Here is a 22,699-nt window from a genome sequence, read left to right as displayed (position 1 = left end):
ATATCAAGAATACAGACAAAAAATAGGAATAGATAATACTAGTATTTGAAGAAGAACTAAAAGAAAAAATAGACAAAGACTAACAAAAATACTGAAAACGGAACTGACAGCAAGAAACAAGACAAAAGCTATAAATATTTATGCTATACCAATATTGACCTACTCATTTGGAGTAGTGAAATGGAGTAACACAGACCTAGAAGCACTCAATACACTTACACGATCACAATGCCACAAATATAGAATACATCACATACATACAGCAACAGCAAGAGTCACATTAAGCAGAAAGGAAGGAGGAAGGGGATTTATCGATATAAAAAAACCTACATTATGGACAGGTAGACAATTTAAGAAAATTCTTTCTAGAACAAGCGGAAACTAGCAAAATACACAAAGCAATCACTCATATAAATACATCAGCTACACCACTGCAATATCATAACCACTTCTACAACCCTTTAGATCACATAACATCAACAGATACGAAGAAAGTAAATTGGAAAAAGAAAACACTACATGGCAAGCACCCGTATCATCTAACACAGCCACACATCGATCAAGACGCATCCAACACCTGGATGAGAAAAGGCAATATATACGGTGAGACAGAAGGATTCATGATTGCAATACAGGATCAAACAATAAACACCAGATATTACGGCAAGCATATTATTAAAGATCCCAATACCACAACAGATACATGCAGACTTTGCAAACAAATAGAAACAGTAGATCACATCACAAGCGGGTGTACAATACTAGCAAATACACGATACCCCAGAATACATGACAATGTAGCAAAAATAATATAACGACTTGCCATACGACATAAACTAATAAAACAACACGTTCCCACATACAAGTATGCACTACAAAAAGTACTGGAGAATGATGAATACAAATTATACTGGAACAGAACCATTATAACAGATAAAACACCACCACATAACAAACCTGACATCATACTCACCAATAAAAAGAAGAAATTAACACAACTAATCGAAGTATCCATACCCAATACAACAAATATACAGAAGAAAATAGAAAAAATTGAAAAATACATCCAACTGGCTGAGGAAATCAAGGACATGTGGCATCAGGATAAAGGTGACATTGTAGCATACTATCAACTGCAGGAGTAATACCACACAATATCCACCAGTACACCAACGCAATACAGCTACATCCAAACGTATATATACAACTACAGAAATCTGTAATTATTGATACATATGTTCTACATATGAGAGAGTGAAATAAAATCATGTAAAAAGAAAAGTGAATGATGTTCTTTGTTCGTTTGTCTGCTCCTTGTATTGCTAATACCATTTACTTACCTTCCCACCTTCATCTTGCTTAAGGTTTTGCATGATTTTACTCCATCCGCAATCTTGCTGTTGTATAATTTTCATTTGCTTACAAAACTTGTGGTAATCATATGGTTGTGTTGTACCTTGCCTTTATAACATTTTTAATTTCTTTATCTTGCTCTGTTAATTCACTAAATTCCACAAAATCTTGTGGTAACCTAGGCATCTGCATCAACATCCTTTAATATAAATGATCCTGAAACCGAATTCTTGTAAAATATAGACACCACCTAGTAGACACCATGTAGCTAACCATTGGTACAATTGTTTACATGTTAAAAGAAATGACAGTGACTTTTTATCACAGCATACTTTGGTATTTGTACCCTACAAAAAATATTCACCTTCTAAAAACTGGAACAAGCATGCCCCCAGTCCCTGAGATGATGCATCTGTGCATAGATAAAAATTATTGGCCATGTAAGGGTTACTAAGAGTGTTTGCATTAGTTAATGCCTGTTTGATGTTATTAAATTCCTCCTGACACTTATCATCCCATACCCAAGGCCAGGATACTAGTCCTAAATAAGCTTTTAGTTGTTTTTTATTCCTTGGAGCTGGACAATTGCATATGGCATGAAGTTTTTTTCAGGTCAAGTAATACAGCTTGTTCTGACACAACATGTCCTAAAAATGTGACTTGTTCCTTACCAAAATTAGACTTTCTTAAATTGGCTGTTACTCCATAATCTGCCAATCATTCAGCTACCTGTTCAGTCAGCCTGATATATTCTAACCTAGTGGGTGCGGCTGTTAGCATGTTGTCTACATAAACAGTGACTTTGCTAAGCAATTCTGGTACTAAGACCTTGTCCAGTGCCAATATAAACATGCCTGCACTGATGTTCAGTCCAAAAGGTAGAACATAGAATTCATACCTCCTGCCACCACGAACAAATGCTGTATCTTCTCGACTTTCTTTGTGGAGCTTTGTTTGCCTGTAGGACACCTTGAGGTCGATTACGGTATACTATAGTATTTTGTATTGTAATACTTTAAAAGCTATTTGTCCAAGATGTCTGGTCCCATACACACTGTTACTAAAATCTTATTGATACCTCTAGCATCGAGGACTAACCTTACAGATCCATCTGATTTAATTACTGGTAATATAGGACTCCAATATGGTGAAAATGAAGAGTATATAATTACCCATTTAATCATCCGATTGATCTCTTCCCTTACTGCCTCTCGTTTTGTCCATGGAATAGGATATGACATTACACAAAATGTTTCATGTGGATAAACTTCAAATTTATATGCATAGTGTTTGATTACTCCAGGCTTCTTACTTAAAACATCTGCATACTTGAACAACAAATCTGAAAGTTCTTGTCACTGCACAACATTTAGTATCTGTGATTCACATAGTGACTGCTCTACCATTTCGTTCCTAACATCAGTGTTTGCTTCTCGTCCAGGATCAAATTTGTCAAATTCACTGTTGGAAATGAATATTGTACTATCACATTTGTTACTTTCCTCAGGTGTTTTCACTAAATCAACAGAAAAAACTCTAATCCTTTACATAAATGTGGCACTTACCATTACCTATGTCAATCTGTGTTTTGTATGTTCTAAACATGTCTGTGCCAATATGACAACTATAAGCTTGTGAATTATAGGGAAGTTGCACTTGTCTGTAAAATGTTCAATTTGTAATGGAATAAGTGCCTGATGTGTCAGCAATTTATTCTTAGTGCCCGTAACAGTTTGCACCTTGCAATTTTGGACAGGGTAGGTTGGAAATCTGCCTCTCTTCTTCGATTCACAGAAAAATGATTTTCACATTAAGTTTGTATATGAAACTGTATCTAAAATTAACTGTGTGTCAATATTAAATATTTTCAGCTTAATAATTGCTTGTACTTGTTCTTCCTGCATATTATTCATTGTGTCTAACTCGTGCTGATACAGATCATCCTTGACGTCGCCTCATTCGTCAAATCTTATGAAACACGTTTGTAGTTTTCCTTAGCAGAAGTCAATAGCTGGTGCTTCACAATGACCTGTTGGGGTTTCCCGACAGCTTACTGTGACTCACTTCATTACCTGGAGTGCCAGTTTGTGTTGTTGGCTGCTCATGACATTTCTTTGTGAGTGCTCGTGTTACTAGTAGAAACTGCTGTGCCGTTACTTACAAGGGAACCTCCCCATCGCACCCCCCTCAGATTTAGTTATAAGTTGGTACAGGGATAGGCCTTGAAAAACTGAACACAAATCAATCGAGAAAACAGGAATAAGTTGTGTGGAACTATGAAAAAAATAAGCAAAATATACAAACTGAGTAGTCCATGCGCAAGGCAGGTAACATCAAGGAGAGTGTGACCATACGAGCGCCGTGGTCTCGTGGTTAGCGTGAGCAGCTGCGGAACAAGAGGTCCTTGGTTCAAGTCTTCTCTCGAGTGAAAAGTTTAATTTTTTATTTTCAGACAATTATCAAAGTTTAGGCACTCACACATAATGAACTTCGCTCTCCAAAATTCCAAAACATGTTCAGATTTGCTTGGACATATGCAGGATTTGGCGGTCTACACACGGAAACATTTGAAAACGTAAAAAACATATGTTTTGACAGACCACAGGGAAAATTGTGCGACTGTGGAACTGTTGCATTCATTTGTTGCAGTTTATGTGACAAACTCTTATGTTTTCATCACTTTTTTGGGAGTGATTATCATATCCACAAGAAAACCTAAATCGGGCAAGGTAGAAGAATCTTTTTACCCATTCGCCAAGTGTGCAAGTTAGGTGGGTAGACAACATATTCCTGTCATGTGACGCACATGCCGTCACCAGTATCGTATAGAATATATCAGACGTGTTTTCCTGTGGAGGAATCGGTTGACCTACGACCTTGCAAACAAATGTTTTCGGTTCCTATTGGAGAGGCACATCCTTTCATCTTCTAATCGCACGGTTTTGCGGTTCGGTCGCAAAACACAGACACTAAACTTATTACAGTGAACAGAGACGTCAATGAATGAACGGACAGATCGTAACTTTGCGAAAATAAAGAAAGTAAAATTTTCATTCAAGGGAAGACTCAAACCAAGGACCTATCATTCCACAGCTACTCACGCTAACCACAAGACCACGGCGCTCCTCAGCCTACATTGTCCTTGATGTTGCATATCTTGCGCATGGACTACTCAGTTTGTATATTTTCCTTATTTTTTCATAGTTCCACACAACTTCTTCCTGTTTTCTCGATTGATTTGTATTCAGTTTTTCAAGGCCTATCCACTGTGTCAATTTATAACTAAATCTGAAGGGGGTGCGATGGGGAGGTTTCCTTGTTAGCTGTCCATAAGTTGGCTGTTGTACAGCATAAGGCATCTCGTTGTCGCATGTCGGCCACTGCTGTGGCTGACTGTTTCTGTTTGTATTCAGCGTATGATGTTGTGGTGGTGAATTTTAATTTGACCATGTATTGAAATTAGTCCTGTTTTCAAAAATTCTTTTAAATCTTTTGTATTTTCCATTCCCGTATTCATTACTTCTGGGTATGTAACTGTACTGTTATGCGTACCATCACTGCTGTGTGTTTAGATCACGTTCCATGGCCAGATTTATGTAAGCTATGCTGTTGTGCGCGATTTTCTGTTGCTCTATTCAGAACAGGTCTTCCTTGATATATTAAGAGGATAATAGAATCAAGCACTGATAGAAAATATGCAGTGTCATGCTCTGGCATTGTGACTAATTTTTCTCTAATGTGCCATGGTAAACAACTTCAGAATTTTTAATGTGGCTACCTGTGATATTGGGTTCATCCAGTAGTGTGTCTTGCTCAGGTATTGTTCAAAGTATTCGTGTAGACCACCTTGTTTGCCAATGAATGATACGGGGTTGACAACCTTGTGTCTGAGTCTGTCTTGTACTGCCTCAGACCAGTATTTGTGAAGGAAAGCTCATTCAAATTGTATGCAAGTGCTGCAACATTTGGCTATTTCAGTTTCCCATGAAAGTAAATAACCTCATGTATACCCCACAACAAATCTGATTTTCTGTGCTTCTGTCCAGTTGCATGGAAATACAGAAAAAAAGCACTGATAAATACTACCCGATTCTTTCTTTTACCTTTGGTAGTGAATGTAGGAAACTGTCTGTCTCAGCAAACCGTCATCTGCAAAAATTGTTGATAGACGTGGCATTTTCAGTCATATTTATGGTGCTATTGTAGTTACCTGTAATTCTGGTTGGTGATTGCTCAGGTGTTGGAGTTTTTTTTTTTTTTTTGGTAGGGTTTAAGGGCGCTCAACTGCTGAGGTCATTAGCGCCCAGTCACTGGTGTTAGAGCAAATGGAAGCTGCTAAAACTCAAGGGGATGGGGGGACACCAGAAGTACCTGACAAAGATGCAGATAAAATAAGTAAAAAGGTTAAATGTCTTTGGACAAGCCAGTTAAAGTTATAAAACGCAGAATACGAGCAGCTGCTCGAGCGTCATCAGCTAAAACATCTGGTAAAGTAGATGGCAGGGACAGGATAACACGAAATTGACTAAAACGGGGACACGACAATAAAACATGGCGCTCTGTTAATGCCTGACCACAAGGGCACTGCGGGGCTGGTCACCGGAGAGCAGGTAATGGTGGCTAAACCGGCAATGCCCAATCCGCAACCTGGTCAGAAGGACCTCCTCGTGCCGAGATGGTCGGGAGGATGTTGTCCAAGCAGTTGGGAGCGGTTTTACTGCCCAGAGCTTGTTTCCTTGGAGGGATGACCAAGCATCCCACCACAACGACACAAGCCTCTTACATACATCCCCACGAACGTCAGATGACGGGACACAATGGGAGGCTGGCCGAGGCAGGAGGACTGCAGCCTTGGCTGCAGCATCCGCAGCCTCATTCCCAGGCACTCCTACATGTCCGGGAACCCACAGAAAGCTGACAGAACCACCATTATTAGCGAAAGAATGGAGGGACTGCTGTATCTGTTGAATCAAGGGATGGACCGGATATGGAGCTCCAAGGCTCTGAAGAGCACTGAGTGAGTCAGAGCAGAGTACATACGATGAATGGCGGTGGCGGCGGGCATACTGAACGGCCTGATGGAGAGCAAAAAGCTCGGCAGTAAAGCTGGAACATTGGTCGAGGAGCCGGTATTTAAAGGTGGCGGCCCCGACGACAAAGGCACAGCCGACACCATCGTCAGTTTTGGAGCCATCGGTGTAAATAAAGGTGTGACCGGCAAGTCGAGCACGGAGTTCGACAAACCGTGAGCAATACACTGCAGCCGGAGTACCCTCCTTCGGGAGTGAGCTGAGGTCGAGATAAATAGGAACCGGAGCCTGGAGCCAAGGTGGTGTCGGGCTCTCACCCTCTCTGAAGGTGGTAGTGAGGGCAAAATCCAATTGTCGAAGCAGGCGACGGAAGTGGACTCCGGGGGGGCAGCAGGGCAGACACATACAACCCGTACTGACGGTCGAGAGAATCGGCGAAGAAGGACTCGTAAGAGGGGTGGTCGGGCATAGACAACAGCCGGCAGGCATACCAACACAGCAGTACGTCGCGCCGGTAGGTCAATGGTAACTCGGCAGCTTCAGCATAAAGACTCTCCACAGGACTAGTGTAGAAGGCTCCGGTCGCAAGACGTATCCCCCGATGGTGGATGGAGTTGAGCCGGCGTAAGAGGGACGGCCGAGCGGACGAGTAGACGAAGCTCCCATAATCCAGCTTCGATCGGACTATGGACCGATACAAGCGAAGCAGGACAGTGCGATCCGCTCCCCAAGATGAACCACTAAGAACTCTTAGGACATTAAGGGAACGTGTACAACGGGCCGCCAAATAAGAGACATGTGGAGACCAACACAGTTTCCTGTCCAACGTGAGCCCTAGAAACTTAGTTGTGTCCACGAATGGGAGAACAACGGGACCGAGATGTAAGGATGGCGGAAGGAACGCTTTATATCGCCAAAAGTTGATACAAACTGTCTTCTCTTCAGAGAACCGGAAGCCATTTGCCACGCTCCATGAGTAGAGGCTGTCTAGACAACGCTGAAGGCAGCGCTCCAGGAGGCATGTTCTCTGGGCACTGCAGTAGATCGCGAAGTCATCGACAAAGAGAGAGCCTGAGACATTAGGTGGAATGCAATCCATAATTGGATTGATCGCGATGGCAAAAAGGGCTACGCTCAAGACGGAGCCCTGAGGTACTCTGTTCTCCTGGAGGAAGACGTCGGACAATACGGAACCCACACGTACCCTAAACTTTCGATCCGTTAAAAAGGAATCAATAAAAAGGGGCAGGCGACCGCGTAGGCCCCACCTGTGCATAGTGCGGAGGATACCTCCTCTCCAACAGGTATCATAAGCCTTCTCCAAGTCGAAGAACACGGCTACCGTTTGGCGCCTTCGCAAAAAGTTGTTCATGATGAATGTCGACAAGGTCACAAGGTGGTCAACAGCGGAGCGGTGGCGACGAAAGCCGCATTGGACATTAGTAAGTAGTCGTCGAGATTCTAGAATCCAGACTAACCGAGCATTAACCATGCGCTCCATCACCTTACAGACACAGCTTGTAAGAGAAATGGGGCGGTAACTAGAAGGAAGGTGTCTATCCTTCCCGGGTTTGGGTATAGGAACAACAACGGCGTCACGCCAACGCATGGGGACTTGACCTTCGGTCCAGACGCAATTGTAGGTATGAAGAAGGAAGCTTTTGCCCGCCGGAGAAAGGTGTGCCAGCATCTGAACGTGAATGGCATCTGGCCCCGGAGCAGAGGACCGGGACAGTGCAAGCGCACGTTCGAGTTCCCGCATAGTAAAGGGGGCATTATAAGTTTCCAGATTCAGCGAGTGGAAGGAAGGTCGCTGAGCCTCTTCTGCCTCTTTCCTGGGAAGGAAGGCAGGATGGTAATGGGCGGAGCTTGAAACCTCCGCGAAAAAGCGGCCAAAGGCGTTGGAGACAGCCACAGGATCAACAAGGACCTCATTACCTGAGGTCAGGCCAGGTACCGAGGAGTGGGCCTTAATGCCCGACAGCCGGCGCAGGCTACCCCAAACGACAGAAGAGGGAGTGAAACTGTTAAAGGAGCTGGTGAAAGAGGCCCAACAAGCTTTTTTGCTGTCTTTGATGACTCTACGGCATTGCGCTCGGAGTCGTTTGTATTCTATACAATTCGCCAACGTAGGATGGCGGCGAAAGGTGCGTAAAGCACGTAGTCGAGCACGGATAGCATCCCTACAAGCCTCGTTCTACCAGGGGACGGAAACGCGACGTGAAGAAGTAGTACGAGGAATGGAACGTTCGGCAGCATTGATGATAACAGCCGTGAGGTATTCGACCTGACTGTCACAACTGGGAAAATCGTGATCCGGAAAGGTCGCCAGGGAGGAGTACAGTCCCCAGTCAGCTTTCAGTATGTTCCAGCTCGAAGGACGTGGGGATGGGGTGTGGTGCAGGAGACGAACGACACAGGGGAAGTGGTTGCTCGAATAGGTGTCAGAAAGGACATACCACTCAAACCGACGGGCAAGAGTGGCAGAACGGATCGAGAGGTCCAAGTGGGAGTAGGTATGAGTAGAGTCCGAAAGGAAAGTCGGGGCGCCGGTATTGAGGCAGACAAGATTGAGATGGTTGAAGACATCCGCCAAGAGTGAGCCTCTTGGACAGGACGCAGGAGAGCCCCAAAGGGGATGATGGGCATTGAAGTCGCTAAAAATAAAAACGGTGGGGGAAGCTGAACGATCAGGTGCATCATGTCAGCCCGACTAACAGCAGATGATGGTGGAGTGTAAATGGTACAAACTGAAAAAGTAAAAGCAGAAAGAGTAATGCGGACAGCTATTGCTTGGAGTGGGGTGGTCAGTGGGATGGGATGGTAATAAACATCGTCCCGAATGAGCAACATGACCCCACCATGAGCTGGGATACCGTCCACAGAGGTGAGGTCATACGGCTCCGAGGTATAGTGGGTAAAGGCAATACGGTCAGTCGGGCGCAACTTGGTTTCCTGGAGACCAAGGACGAGTGGACAGTGCAGGCAGAGGAGCAGTTGTAATTCCTCCCGATTAGATCGAATACCTCTTATGTTCCAATGAAACAACGCCATCACTAGTCAAAAGGTTGGGGGAACGAGACGGGGGAAGAGCTGGTCACCTCGACGGCCATGGAGGGCCAGGTTGCGAGGAAACTACGCTACAACCGACGGGAGGCGGATCCAGTTCCATCGACTCGTCGCCAGCTGCCGCCGCTGTCCCTGGTTGTGTAGGACGGGCCGCACCATTTGCCGACGAAAGGCCGGCGGAGCGCCTGGCAGCAGAGCGTCCCGGCGAAACTGAGGACGGCCGGGAGCAGCGACTCACGGATGGAGCGTCAGACGAAACGTGCCGGGGTGGAGAGGGGGATAGAGACTTCTTCTTGGAGGCCTTCTTGGAAGGCCGAGGAAGCACAAGGATGGTGGGCTGGACCCGAAGAAGGTCCTCACGCGCGGGGTCCGTTTTGGAACGCCGGACCTCGGAAGCTGGGGTCCGGAAAGTTTCCCCGATGGACGCCTGAGAAGAGGATCGCTTCTCAGGTGGCGTGGGGGGAGGAGGAGGAGGAAGGGTGGCACCTGGGGCAGAGGGGGTGGGGGCCACGGGGGAGGAGGATTTGGAAGGGAGGGATTTGGGACGCGGAGGCAGAGCCCCCTGATGGGCGGAGGAGGCGGAGGGGGGACAGGATAGGGGTGAGGATACCGCGGAAGGAGTGGACACAACTGAGGCAAACGAGGTGGTCAATGGCATGGGATGGAGGCGGTTGTACTTCTTCCGGGCCTCAGAATAAGAGAGCCGATCCAAAGTTTTGATTTCTTGTATCTTCTTCTCCTTCTGATATGCGGGGCAGTCTGAGGATCTAGGCGAGTGGACGCCAGGACAATTAACGCACCGAGGTGGTGGGGTGCATGTATGTTCCTCACGAAGAGGACGTCCACAATCGCCACAAAGGGGCTCAGCCTCACACCGTGATGACATGTGCCCAAAGCGCAAACACCTAAAACAGCGCATAGGAGGCGGGACATAAGGTCGCACGTCACACCGGTAGCACATCACCTTTACCTTCTCCGGGAGAATGTCCCCCTCGAAGGCAAGGATAAAGGCCCCGGTGTCGATGCGACGGTCTTTGGGGCCGCGCTGGACTCGCCGGACGAAATGCACGCCTCGGCGCTCATGGTTGGCCCTGAGCTCCTCATCAGATTGTAGCAGGAGGTCACGATGAAAAATAACCCCCTGCGTCCTATTTAGTGCCAGATGTGGGACAATGGATACTGGGATGTCCCCTAGGCGGTCGCACGCCTGGAGCGCCGCCGACTGTGTGGCGGAGGTGGTCTTGATAAGGACGGACCCTGAACGCATCTTGCTGAGAGCCTCGATTTTCCCGAAGACGTCCTCAATGTGCTGAACAAAGAACATGGGCTTGGAGATGGCGAACGTCCCCCCATCGGTTCGAGAACAGACCAAATAGCAGGGGAAGTACTTCGCCCCAAGCCGGCGGTCCTGTCCCTCCTCCCATGGAGTGGCCAAGGGGGAAAGGGCAGGAGAACCAGAACTAGAAACGGTACCTTTTCTTTTGAAAGACTCGGCCGCAGAGCGATCTGATACATGTTGACGTTTCATCTGCGAAACGTCCAACCCGATACCACCCACTCCGACCAGGGGCTCTCCCCACGGGCGCCACCCAGCCGCAGCAAGGGCCACCTGGCAGGATGACCATTGCCGAGAGTCCTGATGCCCCAAGGAGACGGGCATCTACTCCTTGGCCGACGTGGGGAGGGTGCAGCTCAGGTATCGGCAGTACGATCCCTGTGTTGTCAGGGGGCTACAACCTAGAGGGTACATGATGACCCCACCACAACGGGCTGGCTACCGTGCTGGATTTCTGGTGCCATGGAAAGTCCATCATGATCGCTGGTGCAGATGGAGATGCACTATGGGCGTAACTTGGACAACCCATCAGGCGTTTAGGCCCAATTTGAGGAATAGTGGGTATGGTTACAACGCCGGTGCAATGCTGAGTGCCAAGGTCTTAGTGCACTTAGGACCAGTGGTACGCCATGTAAGGTGTCCTTCCCTAAAAGGCTCGTACATCTGTAGAATTTTGAAAAATGGAGGTCAAACCCCAAGGGGGACCGTTACATGGAAGGCCAAAACGGTTGAAACTCCTTTTAGTCGCCTCTTACGACAGGCAGGAATACCTCGGGCCTATTCTCACCCCGGACCCGCAGGGGGCAGGTGTTGGAGTTGTGGTTAAGTTTACATTTTGCACTGTACAAGTGTCACAGGTACCTGCTATATGACTTAATTTGTGAATAAGTACCAATTGTTTGTGGTGTGCTCCCTAGCCTGTGCCTTATTTACATGCATATTGCAAGATGTGGTAATATTTTCTTCTAAAAGATTGCCGATCCTACTTTCCATGGCTCATAGGTTAATGGTTAATGTTTACCTTGCTCACTATTTCATTTTATTTTATTTTTTCTGAATAGTTTTTCCTACTACATCTATGTATAACTTACAGTCGGTTACTGACTAATGTGTAGACGTCCGTTAATTGGTAGGAACATTTTGTATATGATATGATTCTTCTGTAGTTAGTAAATATAGCAAGTGTATTGTTAACATTTGATACGTAAGTGTTCATACACAATACAATTAATTTATGGACTAGAATTCATTTATGTGAATAATATAGAAGAATCTAGGTAATCACTGAAATGTGTCATTTGTTTTAGGATGAGAGTTTTATTTGTTAATTAATCAAATAATCATTTTAAACAATTCTGAGGATTGTTTGGGTTTGTTAAGAAAGTATGAATAGTTACAGACATGTTGGCAATGTAGGTCAGTCTGGTTTTGGTTTTTGAGCAATGAGCATGTAGCTGTTCCTTTTGTATTTTAAGTATTGTAGGCTAATGCAGTAACACTTTGATTTTGCTTTGAAAGTATAATAAAAACGATGAAACTTAACGCAGGATTGAACTAAATTAACTCTCCAGTAGTTAATTTACAGTGACTGTCATTGTACTCAGGACGTCGACTGCGGCAGATGATGAGTGAGTAACTATGAACAACCCCATTATTACAAGTAGTTAAGAATGTTATAACTGGTGGAGGAGTTGGGATACAGTGTAATTCTGTAAACTAATCTTGTATTTTGTTTCAGAGTTGGCCCGCTTGTTGAAATAATAGTCCATTTTTTGAGACCAGTACAAAGAAGAAAGTGAATAACACTACAAAGGACATAATGATACTTATGTGAAATCACAAGTTGGAGGAAGAACTGTAGGTACAAAAATTATTTGAATTTTTGCTTTTTGAAATTGTTTTTCGCCTGCATTGTCATTATGGAGGACAATAGGGAGGTTAACAACAATAGGGAAGTTGAGAATAATGGGGAGGGTAATGGAAAATTGCAAAACAGTGTAGATATTATTGATAACAATGAAGTTGATCGAGACAATGAATTCGAAGAGGAGAGTGATCACAGTAGTGGATGCTCACCCTTTCGTGGATTTGAACTTAATGTATTAGCCTTGGATAGGGTAGTTCAACTTATGGAAGACAAAAAGATCAATCGAAGAACAGAAAAAGACAATTGAAAAATCGTTTGATGAACAAAAATGGTCAATTGACGAGCATAGAATCACTCTTGATCAAAAGGCTGATTCAATCGATAAAAATTAGACAAGTATGGAACCCAGATTTGCGAGACAAAAGAGTTTAGAGAGATGTTGAGAAAAAGTAGACGAGAATACCAAGAATGTGTCGACTATAGCAGGGAAAATTGTTTTACCTTAAAACAGAAATACCAAAAATTCAAAGAGAGGCTAGATTCCGTGGAAAATTTCGAAAAAGTTGCTACTGTAGAAGTGTTAAAATTGGAAAAGCTCAACAAAGATTTCTTAAAGAAGTTCACAGAAACTGACCAAAATTTCACTAAAATAGCAAATGAGAATTTCACAGAGTTAGAAGATGAAGGTACTTGTTTAGGCGAAATTTCCAACTTCAAATCTAAATTTCAAGAAATAGAAGATTCCGTTGCTGTGAAATCTTTCTGTAGTTACAGTCCAATGTCGAACAATGTTAACATAAAAACATTTTGAGGGGAGGGCAATGTACATCCAGTTGATTTCATGTACCAGATAAAAGACAATTTCAATGATAAAATGAGCGATAATCTGAAAATTAAATTTTTTTTTTAAGTTTTTACATGGGCGAACCAAGCAATCTAACCCGAAATGTCGTCTAATGAAGTAGAACGAGATTTCATGAACAAATTCTGCTCATAAACTAAACAAGCCAGAATTAAGTCAGAATTTTTGAATGGGCCAAATTTCAAACCGGATAGTGGACACATGAAAACCTTTTGTGAACAACAGTTAAGAACTTCAGTACATCTTGATAAACCACTCGATGAAATGGTCCAAATAGATGCATTAAAACGTAGATTGCTGAGCAGGGTACAGTGGAGTCTTGTATACAGACCTGATGATAGAATTGAACAATTTCTTAGATATATAGATAAACTGGACTTAGCATGGGAGAGAAATGACAGATTTAATGACAGACCTAATGATAGCAGACGTAACAATAACAGAGCTTTCAATGATAATTTCAAAGGCAGATTCAGAAATGGTGACAGAAGAAATGGGGAAAGGAATGATATGCAGAGACCTGAGAACAGGAATTTCGAACCAAGAAATAGGCAGTGGGGGCAAAATCAGAGAAACAATAGCAACAATATTGAAAATAGAAGAAAAGATTTCGTAAACTAAGACCTGCCCCTTTCGGAGCCTGGCGAAATGGGGCAAATAGACATTGGAATTACAATCAGGCACACTGCAGTTATTTCAGACAGGGAAGGGCAGAACAAATACGACATACCAAAATTTTGTACCCAGAATACAACCTGAAGTGAATAGAATTAAATTTGATAGGGAATTTTGGGAAATTTTTTATCTGAAAACAAAGATGAACAAAAGCGTGAAAAATCTGAATTAGAAGTAAACACTTTGACAAATTTCCTTAATAGTAGTAATGCAGTAGTAGTTGCTGATAGTGATGAGAACAGATCCAATGAGTTTGGTTTAGTGAGAATGTTGAGTGACTGAAATGTCCTGTATGTGTGGAAGCTGATGTTCATGTGCTTGGTAATGGAAATGAGAATGACAGAGTAATTCCAGATGAAATTGCAGTAGATAATAGGCAGGAAAATTAGGATTTTCTTTTTTGTGGTTTTAGGGCGCACAACTACAGTGGTCATTAGCGCGCAGACTAAGTTAGGAATGCACCGCGAGGCACAAGGTTAAAACAGCAACTAAAAGGGACAACACCTTAAAAGACATTAACAGGCATAGGACTAAAAAATAGCATAATCAAATGTCCATAGACAGGTTTGACAAGTGGATAAAACGAAGAATGCGAACAGCTGCTCCTGAGTCATCCGCTAAAATGGCATCCAGACTACATGGCCGGCCAAGATCAACGCGCAGTGTATTAAAATTCAGACAGGACGTTAAAATGTGGCATACCGTCAGCAATTGCCCACATGGGCAGAATGGCGCCAGCGCAGCCGTCAGCAGATGGCGATGGCTGAACCGGCAGTGTCCAATTCGTAACTGGGCAAAACAACCTCCTCCTGCCGAGAAGGGCGTGGAGAGGTTGTCCAAGCCGTGGGAAGAGGTTTCAAGGCCCGAAGCTTGTCGTCCGTAAGTGTAGCCCAATCGGCATGCCACAGCAATAAAATGCGTTGACAAATGACCGTGCTACAATCTGAGGAAGGGACACAACAAGAAGCTGTCCGAGGCTGGAGGACCGCAGCCTTGGCCGCGGTGTCTGCGGCTTAGTTCCCAGGGATGCCAACATGGCCAGGAACCCACATAAAGGTAACCGGAGAACCGTCGTCCGCCAGCTGCTGAAGAGAGCGTTGGATCCGGTGCACAAAAGTGTGAACCGGATACGGATCACTGAGGCTCTGGATGGCGCTCAGGGAATCAGAGCATATGACATAAGCAGAATGTTGATGGTGGCAGATGTAAAGACCAGCCTGGTAGACGGCAAATCGCTCAGCTGTGAAGAACGAACAATGGCCATGGAGCCGGTATTTGTAACCGTGTGCCCCGACAATAAAAGAACACCCCAACACTGTCATTGGTCTTAGAGCCATCTGTATAAATGAAGATCATATTAAAGAACTTCGAATGAAGTTTGACAAACTGGGAGCTGTATTCCGAAGCTGGGGTAACCTCCTTTGGAAGCGAGCTAAGGTCAAGGTGAACGCGAACCTGAGCCTGGAGCCAAGGTGGCGTTTGGCTCTCGCCCACTCGAAAGGTTGCAGGGAGTAAAAAATCAAGGTGCTGAAGGAGGCGACGAAAGCGAACTCCAGGGGGTAGCAGGGCAGAGACATACAACCCGTATTGACGGTCAAGAGAGTCGTCAAAATAGGAATGATAAGACGGGTGGTCGGGCATAGCCAACAGGCATACCAACAAAGCAGTATATCGCGCCGGTTGGTTAGTGGCAATTCACTGGCTTCAGCATGAAGACTAGACGGGACTAGTATAGAACACTCCGATCGCAAGACGTGAACCCCAATGTTGTATACAGTTGAGGCGGCGTAAGATGGATGGCCATCCAGAGGAGTATACAAAGCTCCCATAATCCAGCTTTGAGCAGACGATTGACCGATATGGGCGAAGTAGGATGATTCAATCTGCTCCCCACGACTTACCACTGAGAACATGGAGGACATTTAGAGAACGGGTACAACGGGCAGCCAAATATGACACATGTGGAGACCAGCTAAGTTTCCTGTCAAATCTAAGATCTAAAAAATTTTGTTGTCTCCACGAATGGGAGAGCAACGGGACCGAGATGTAGGGACGGTGGGAGAAACTGTTTGTAGCACCAGAAGTTAATAAAAACCGTCTTTTTGGCAGAAAAATGGAAGCCATTGGCGACACTCCAGGAGTAAAGATGGGCAAGACAATGCTGAAGACAGCGCTCCAGGAAACATGTACTCTGCGTGCTGCAGTAGATGGTAAAATCATCCATGAAAAGGGAGCCTGATACATCAGCTGGGAGGCAATCCATTATTGGATTGATCGCTATGGCGAAGAGAGCGACACTCAAAACTGAGCCCTGTGGCACCCCATTCTCCTGGCGAAAGGCATCGGACAGGACAGAACCCACATGTACCCTGAACCGTCGATCCATGAAAAAGGCACGAAAAAAAGAGGGAGGCGACCGCGAAGGCCCCATGTATGGAGGGTGCGGAGAATGCCCGCCCTCCAACAGGTGTCTATGCCGTGAATATTCCAATGAAGAAGTGCCATCATGAGAAGAAAAAGAAAAAGGAGAAGCAAGAAGGGGTCACCTCAAAGGCTGCTGAGGGCCTGGCTTCGAGCGAGCACTACCGCTGCTATCAATAGGCGGAGAGTCATCGTCCATTGGTTCAATAGGTTCGTCGGCCATCTTGTTAAAATAGCAGGGAGGGGGAGCTTCCTCCGCCAATGAACGGCCAGATGTTCGGGTACCAGCAGTGCGGCCAAGCGAAACAGATGATGGCCTGGGGCGGCAATGGCTGGGTGCCGCAAGAGAAGAAACGCGCCGTGGCGGAGAAGGAGAACTTTGCTTCCTATGAGCCTTCTTGGAAGGTCGTTTAGTGGAAGTACTGGTTGATGGTTGGGAGTTCGAGGTACGTAGGAAGTATGCACGGGACGGTTCCTTCTTGAAGGCCCATGCATCTGACTTCTGGGTCTTAGTCTTGGCAGAAGCTGATGAAGGTGCTTGTGTCTTAGGGGTGTTGTGAGGAAGAGGAGATGTCCTAGCACTGGCCAAATGGACGACTGTAGTGCTGAAGGTCAGATCGCATGTCTGCATCGCCACCTCCCTGGTAGTCCGAGGAGAGGTGAGCACAGTACTGTATTTCCCCACTGGGAGCAGCGTGGGCTTCCTACTAGCAAATAGCTTGCGAGCAGCCGAGGTGGACACTTTCTCTTTGACCCGAATTTCCTGTATACAGCGTTCATCCTTGTAGATGGGACAGTCGCGGGAGGACACTGCATGGTCACCCTGACAGTTCACGCAACGAGGAGACTGAGGTGGACAGTCACCCTCATAGGCGTCCCTGCCACAAGTGACCCATTGAGCCACATTAGAACAAGACTGGCGAGTGTGATTAAAACGCTGACACTGGTAGCAGCGCGTAGGTGTCGGGACATAGGGGCGAACAGAAATAACCTCGTGGCCCGCTTTGATGCATGACAACAGCTGAACACTATCAAAGGTCAAGAAAAGCGTATGGGTCGGTACAAGGTCATTGTTGACCTTTTTCATGACCCTATGGACAGTCGTCACGCCCTGCTCAGCGAGGAAAGACTGAATCTCCTCGTCAGTCAATCCATCGATTGATCTAGTATATACCAGACCATGTGATGAATTCAAAGTGTGGTGAGCCTCCACCCGGACAGGGAACAGGTACAGGAGTGTGGCCCAAAGCAGTTTTGGTGCCTGAAAGGCGCTCTTAGTTTGTAACAACAAGGTACCGTTACGCATCCTGGTACAAGACTTGACAGATCCGGCTATGGCATCTACGTCCTTCTGGATAACGAAAGGGTTTACAGATGAAAAATCTTTTCCGTCTTCAGATCGAGAAACTATGAGGAACTTTGGGGCAGGCAGTAATACTTTTGTCACTGGTGGCTGATCAAGTTTCCGTTTTTGAGCAGAAGTCGAGAGAGAAGAAGAAGAGAAATCCATTGTGGAGGAATCCCCCATGATTGCCAGTGTCTCCGATGGCGCGCTCCTTCCTTGTGGGGACCCTCTCAGAGGGCACTCCCGCCATAGGTGAATGTTTACACCTAAGGTCACACCTCCCGTGAAACGGACGGAGGGACCAATCGGCATGGTTGGAAGGTATCAGCTCAGGCAATCACCCCTCCCTGGGCCTGGCCTTTACCAGGGGGTATGTGCGTGCCTTACTTGTCTACCCAGGGCGGGGAATTATGCGTTACCCTGTCACTGGCTACACGTGGGAATGCATGGATCGGCCTTCAGGCACGCACAGGTAGGAAAGAAGAGGAAGGAAGAAACCAGAATAAGTGAAAAACCAAAATGACCACAATTATAAGTTGTGGAACCGTCCGTCTCCGGATGCAGGTGCAAACTACCCCCTTGAGAGGGAGAGACTCCTTTTAGTCGCCTCTTACGACTAGCAGGAATACCTCAGGCTTATTCTAACCCCCAGACCCGCCGGGGAAGGGAAAATTAGGATGTGGTAGACCAGAGTAGTCACAGTGTCGAGGTTGTTGAAGAAGTGTGTGAAGAGTGAAATTGTTTGATGTTGAAAATAATATTAAGTGTGATGATAATGTTTCTGATGATGACGATAATGATGATGCTATATTACTTATAGAATTAGTTGGGATGGTATATGTAGAAGTTAAAGTTGATGATTTGATGCTGAATGATTCTGCAAATTCAGATGTGTGTTCGAGTAATGAGCTAGAAACCAGTAGAGCAGTGCCTGATAGATCAATGTTACCAGTTGATGTTAGTGATGATGTGTCTGAATGTGTTTGTGAAAATGGAAAAGAAGTTCTAATTAGTGATAGAGTACTAAGTGTAGTCAATGACTATTGTAACAAATGTCAGTAAGGTGATCGAAAGTGTAAGGTCTTAAGTGAAATTTGTCGAAGTGTGTACTCAGATGATAAAATTGTCATGAAAAATATGGAACAGTCTCCAGGTGGTAATAGGATTAGTAAATGTGTAGAATCTGTAATAAAAGCTAGTGACGGATATAAAGGGACGAGTTTTCAGGACATAGAATAGGATTTGTTATTTGAAAATGGGGTCAATGAAATGAGTAAAGAATTTGGAAGTCCATATATTCTAGTACAGATTAATTATTGGATAAGAATCTGTCTTCTGGATACAGGCAGCCCAATTACAGGAATATCGAGAAAGCTAAGAGGCAGAATCAAAAATAATAAAAATTTTACAGAATTTCCAGTAATAGGAGTAAGAATGAAAGGGGGCAACAGTAAAAAAGCAGTAAGTTGATTACTAGACAAGTCTTAATTGAATTTAAGATTAATGATGTACAAATTATACAAGGATGCTTAGTAATTGATGATTTGAAAGAAAACTTGATACCAGGTATGAACTGGATTGTTGAGGCTAAAGTAAATTTTATCTGGGGTGACATGAAAATAACATTTGTAGAACCAAAAAGTGGAATTCACAGTGAAATGAGTATTGTATTGGAAGATCATGGTCAAAGTACTCTGATTAGAGGGATGCAAGAGACTAACAGTGATGGTTATTGTGAGGAAGGGGAAGAATTTAGGATTGATGAGGGTAGTGTTAATTATTACCGTAAATTAGTAGCTAAAAAGGTATCTGAAACAAAGCCTTAATGCAGAGAACAGAAGAGAGCTTGAAATTGTTTTGTGGGATTATAATGACATTTGATATAAAACCAGGGAGAGTAAAAGGGTATCAATGTAGACTAAAATTGAAAGCTCATGACCCGTTATTCATAGCATGTAGCTGCTCCTTTTGTATTGTAGGCTAATGCAGTAACACCTTGATTTTGTTTTGAAAGTATAATAAAAATGATGAAACTTAACACAAGATTAAACCAAATTAACTCTCCAGTAGTTAATTTACAGTGACTGTCAATGTACTCAGGACGTCGACTGCGACACATCATCAGTAACTACGAACAACCCCACTATTACGAGTAGTTAAGAATGTTATAAGTTAGAGGTACACCTTCATAGTTGTTTATTTTGTTTAACAACATGGCAAACTTTTTTACTATCTAACACAACTCATTTTCTGTTGCTTTGATATCTGTCTTCACATCTGCGATTTTCTTTATCTGTTGCTCTACTAGTCATGATGGTCATTAAAAGAATCCATCTTCTGTTGTAAATCCGTAATGTTATCCTTAACTTCATAAAGTATTTCAAGCTTTGCTTGTCTTTTGTATCATTCAATATTTTGTCAATTTAAGTGTGAAAATTCTTGGCTAAGTCGTTCAACTTCTGTGAGACTGTGACTCGCAAATACTTGTTTTTGTTCTAGTTTTATTGTATTACATTACACTTAATTGTAATTTACAAACTGTCAAAGCCTGTTTTACATCTATTATGATATGCAAACTATTGCGTCGCAATTATTAATGTTTTACTGACAATGTGTATCACACTGGAAAATTCCGGTACATTTTGCACAGTAAAATTCAATGAAGAGAATAATAAGGAAAAGCTATGTATCTACATCAAAAGAGACGCTACCAAGCCTAAGTATAGATGCAACATGCAAAGCCATCCTATCTTTGCTGCATCGAACAAAATAGCTTACTATGGAAAATTTTACATAACCTGGGTCCAATTCTTATTTCTCTCCAAAATTTTCTTCCTTCTTGCTTTACTTGCTCCCCATTGTGATTGATGTAAACAGAAAATACAGATGATTAGTCTTTGTGACTAATAACAATGTCATACAGGTACATGGAAGAAGCCTGGAGATACTGACAGGTTTCAGATAGATTATATAATGGTAAGACAGATTTAGGAACCAGGTTTTAAATTGTAAGACATTTCCAGGGGCAGATGTGGACTCTGACCACAATCTGTTAGTTATGGACTGTAGATTAAAACTGAAGAAACTGCAAAAAGGTGGGAATTTAAGGAGATGGGACCTGGATAAACTGACTAAACCAGAGGTTGTACAGAGTTTCAGGGAGAGCATAAGGGAACAATTGACAGGAATGCGGGAAAGAAATACAGTAGAAGAAGAATGGGTAGCTTTGAGGGATGAAGTAGTGAAGACAGCAGAGGATCAAATATGTAAAAAGACGAGGGCTAGTAGAAATCCTTGGGTAACAGAAGAAATATTGAATTTAATTGATGAAAGGAGAATATATAAAAAGACAGAAAATGAAGCAGGCAAAAAGGAATACAAACATCTCAAAAATGAGGTCGACAGGAAGTGCAAAATGGCTAAGCAGGGATGGCTAGAGGACAAATGTAAGGATGTAGAGGTTGACCTCACTGGGGGTAAGATAGATACTGCCTACAGGAAAAATAAAGAGACCTTTGGAGAAAAGAGAACCACTTGTATGAATATCAAGAGCTCAGATGGACACCCAGTTCTAAGCAAAGAAGGGAAAGCAGAAAGGTGGAATGAGTATATAGAGGGTCTATATAAGCGCGATGTTCTTAAGGACAATATTATGGAAATGGAAGAGGATGCAGCTGAAGATGAAATGGGAGATATGATACTGCGTGAAGAGTTTGACAGAGCACTGAAAGACCTGAGTCTAAACAAGGCCCCGGGAGTAGACAACATTCCATTAGAACTACTGATGGCCTTGGGAGACTACTGATGGCCTTGGGAGAGCCAGTCCTGACAAAACTCTACCATTTGGTGAGCAAGATGTATGAGACAGGTGAAATACCCTCAGATTTCAAGAAGAATGTAATAATTCCAATCCCAAAGAAAGTAGGTGTTGACAGATGTGAAAATTACTGAACTATCAGTTTAATAAGTCACTGCTGCAAAATACTAACGCAAATTCTTTACGGACGAATTGAAAAACCTAGTATAAGCCGACCTCGGGGAAGATCAGTTTGGATTCCATAAAAATATTGGAACACGTGAGGCAATACTGACCCTACGACTTATCTTAGAAGAAAGATTAAGGAAAGGCAAAGCTACGTTTCTAGCATTTGTAGACTTAGAGAAAGCTTTTGACAATGTTGACTGGAATACTCTCTTTCACATTCTGAAGGTGGCAGGGGTAAAATACCGCGAGCTTTGACGTTCGCCGATGACATTGTAATTCTGTCAGAGACAGCAAAGGGCTTTGAAGAGCAGTTGAATGGAATGGACAGTGTCTTGAAAGGAGGGTATAAGATGAACATCAACAAAATCAAAACGAGATAATGGAATGTAGTCGAATTAAGTCGGGTGATGCTGAGGGAATTAGATTAGGAAATGAGACACTTAAAGTAATAAAGGAGTTTTGCTACTTGGGGAGCAAAATAACTGATGATGGTTGAAGTAGAGAGGATATAAAATGTAGACTGGTAATGGCAAGGAAAGTGTTTCTGAAGAAGAGAAGTTTGTTAACATTGAGTATAGATTTAAGTGTCAGGAAGTCGTTTCTGAAAGTATTTGTATGGAGTGTAGCCATGTATGGAAGTGAAACATGGACGATGAATAGCTTAGACAAGAAGAGAATAGAAGCTTTCGAAATATGGTGCTACAGAAGAATGCTGAAGATTGGATGGGTAGATCATGTAACTAATGAGGAGGTATT

Source organism: Schistocerca serialis, chromosome 10 (assembly GCF_023864345.2).
Source record: "Schistocerca serialis cubense isolate TAMUIC-IGC-003099 chromosome 10, iqSchSeri2.2, whole genome shotgun sequence".
Lineage (NCBI taxonomy): Eukaryota > Metazoa > Arthropoda > Insecta > Orthoptera > Acrididae > Schistocerca > Schistocerca serialis.
This window is presented reverse-complemented; position numbering follows the sequence as displayed.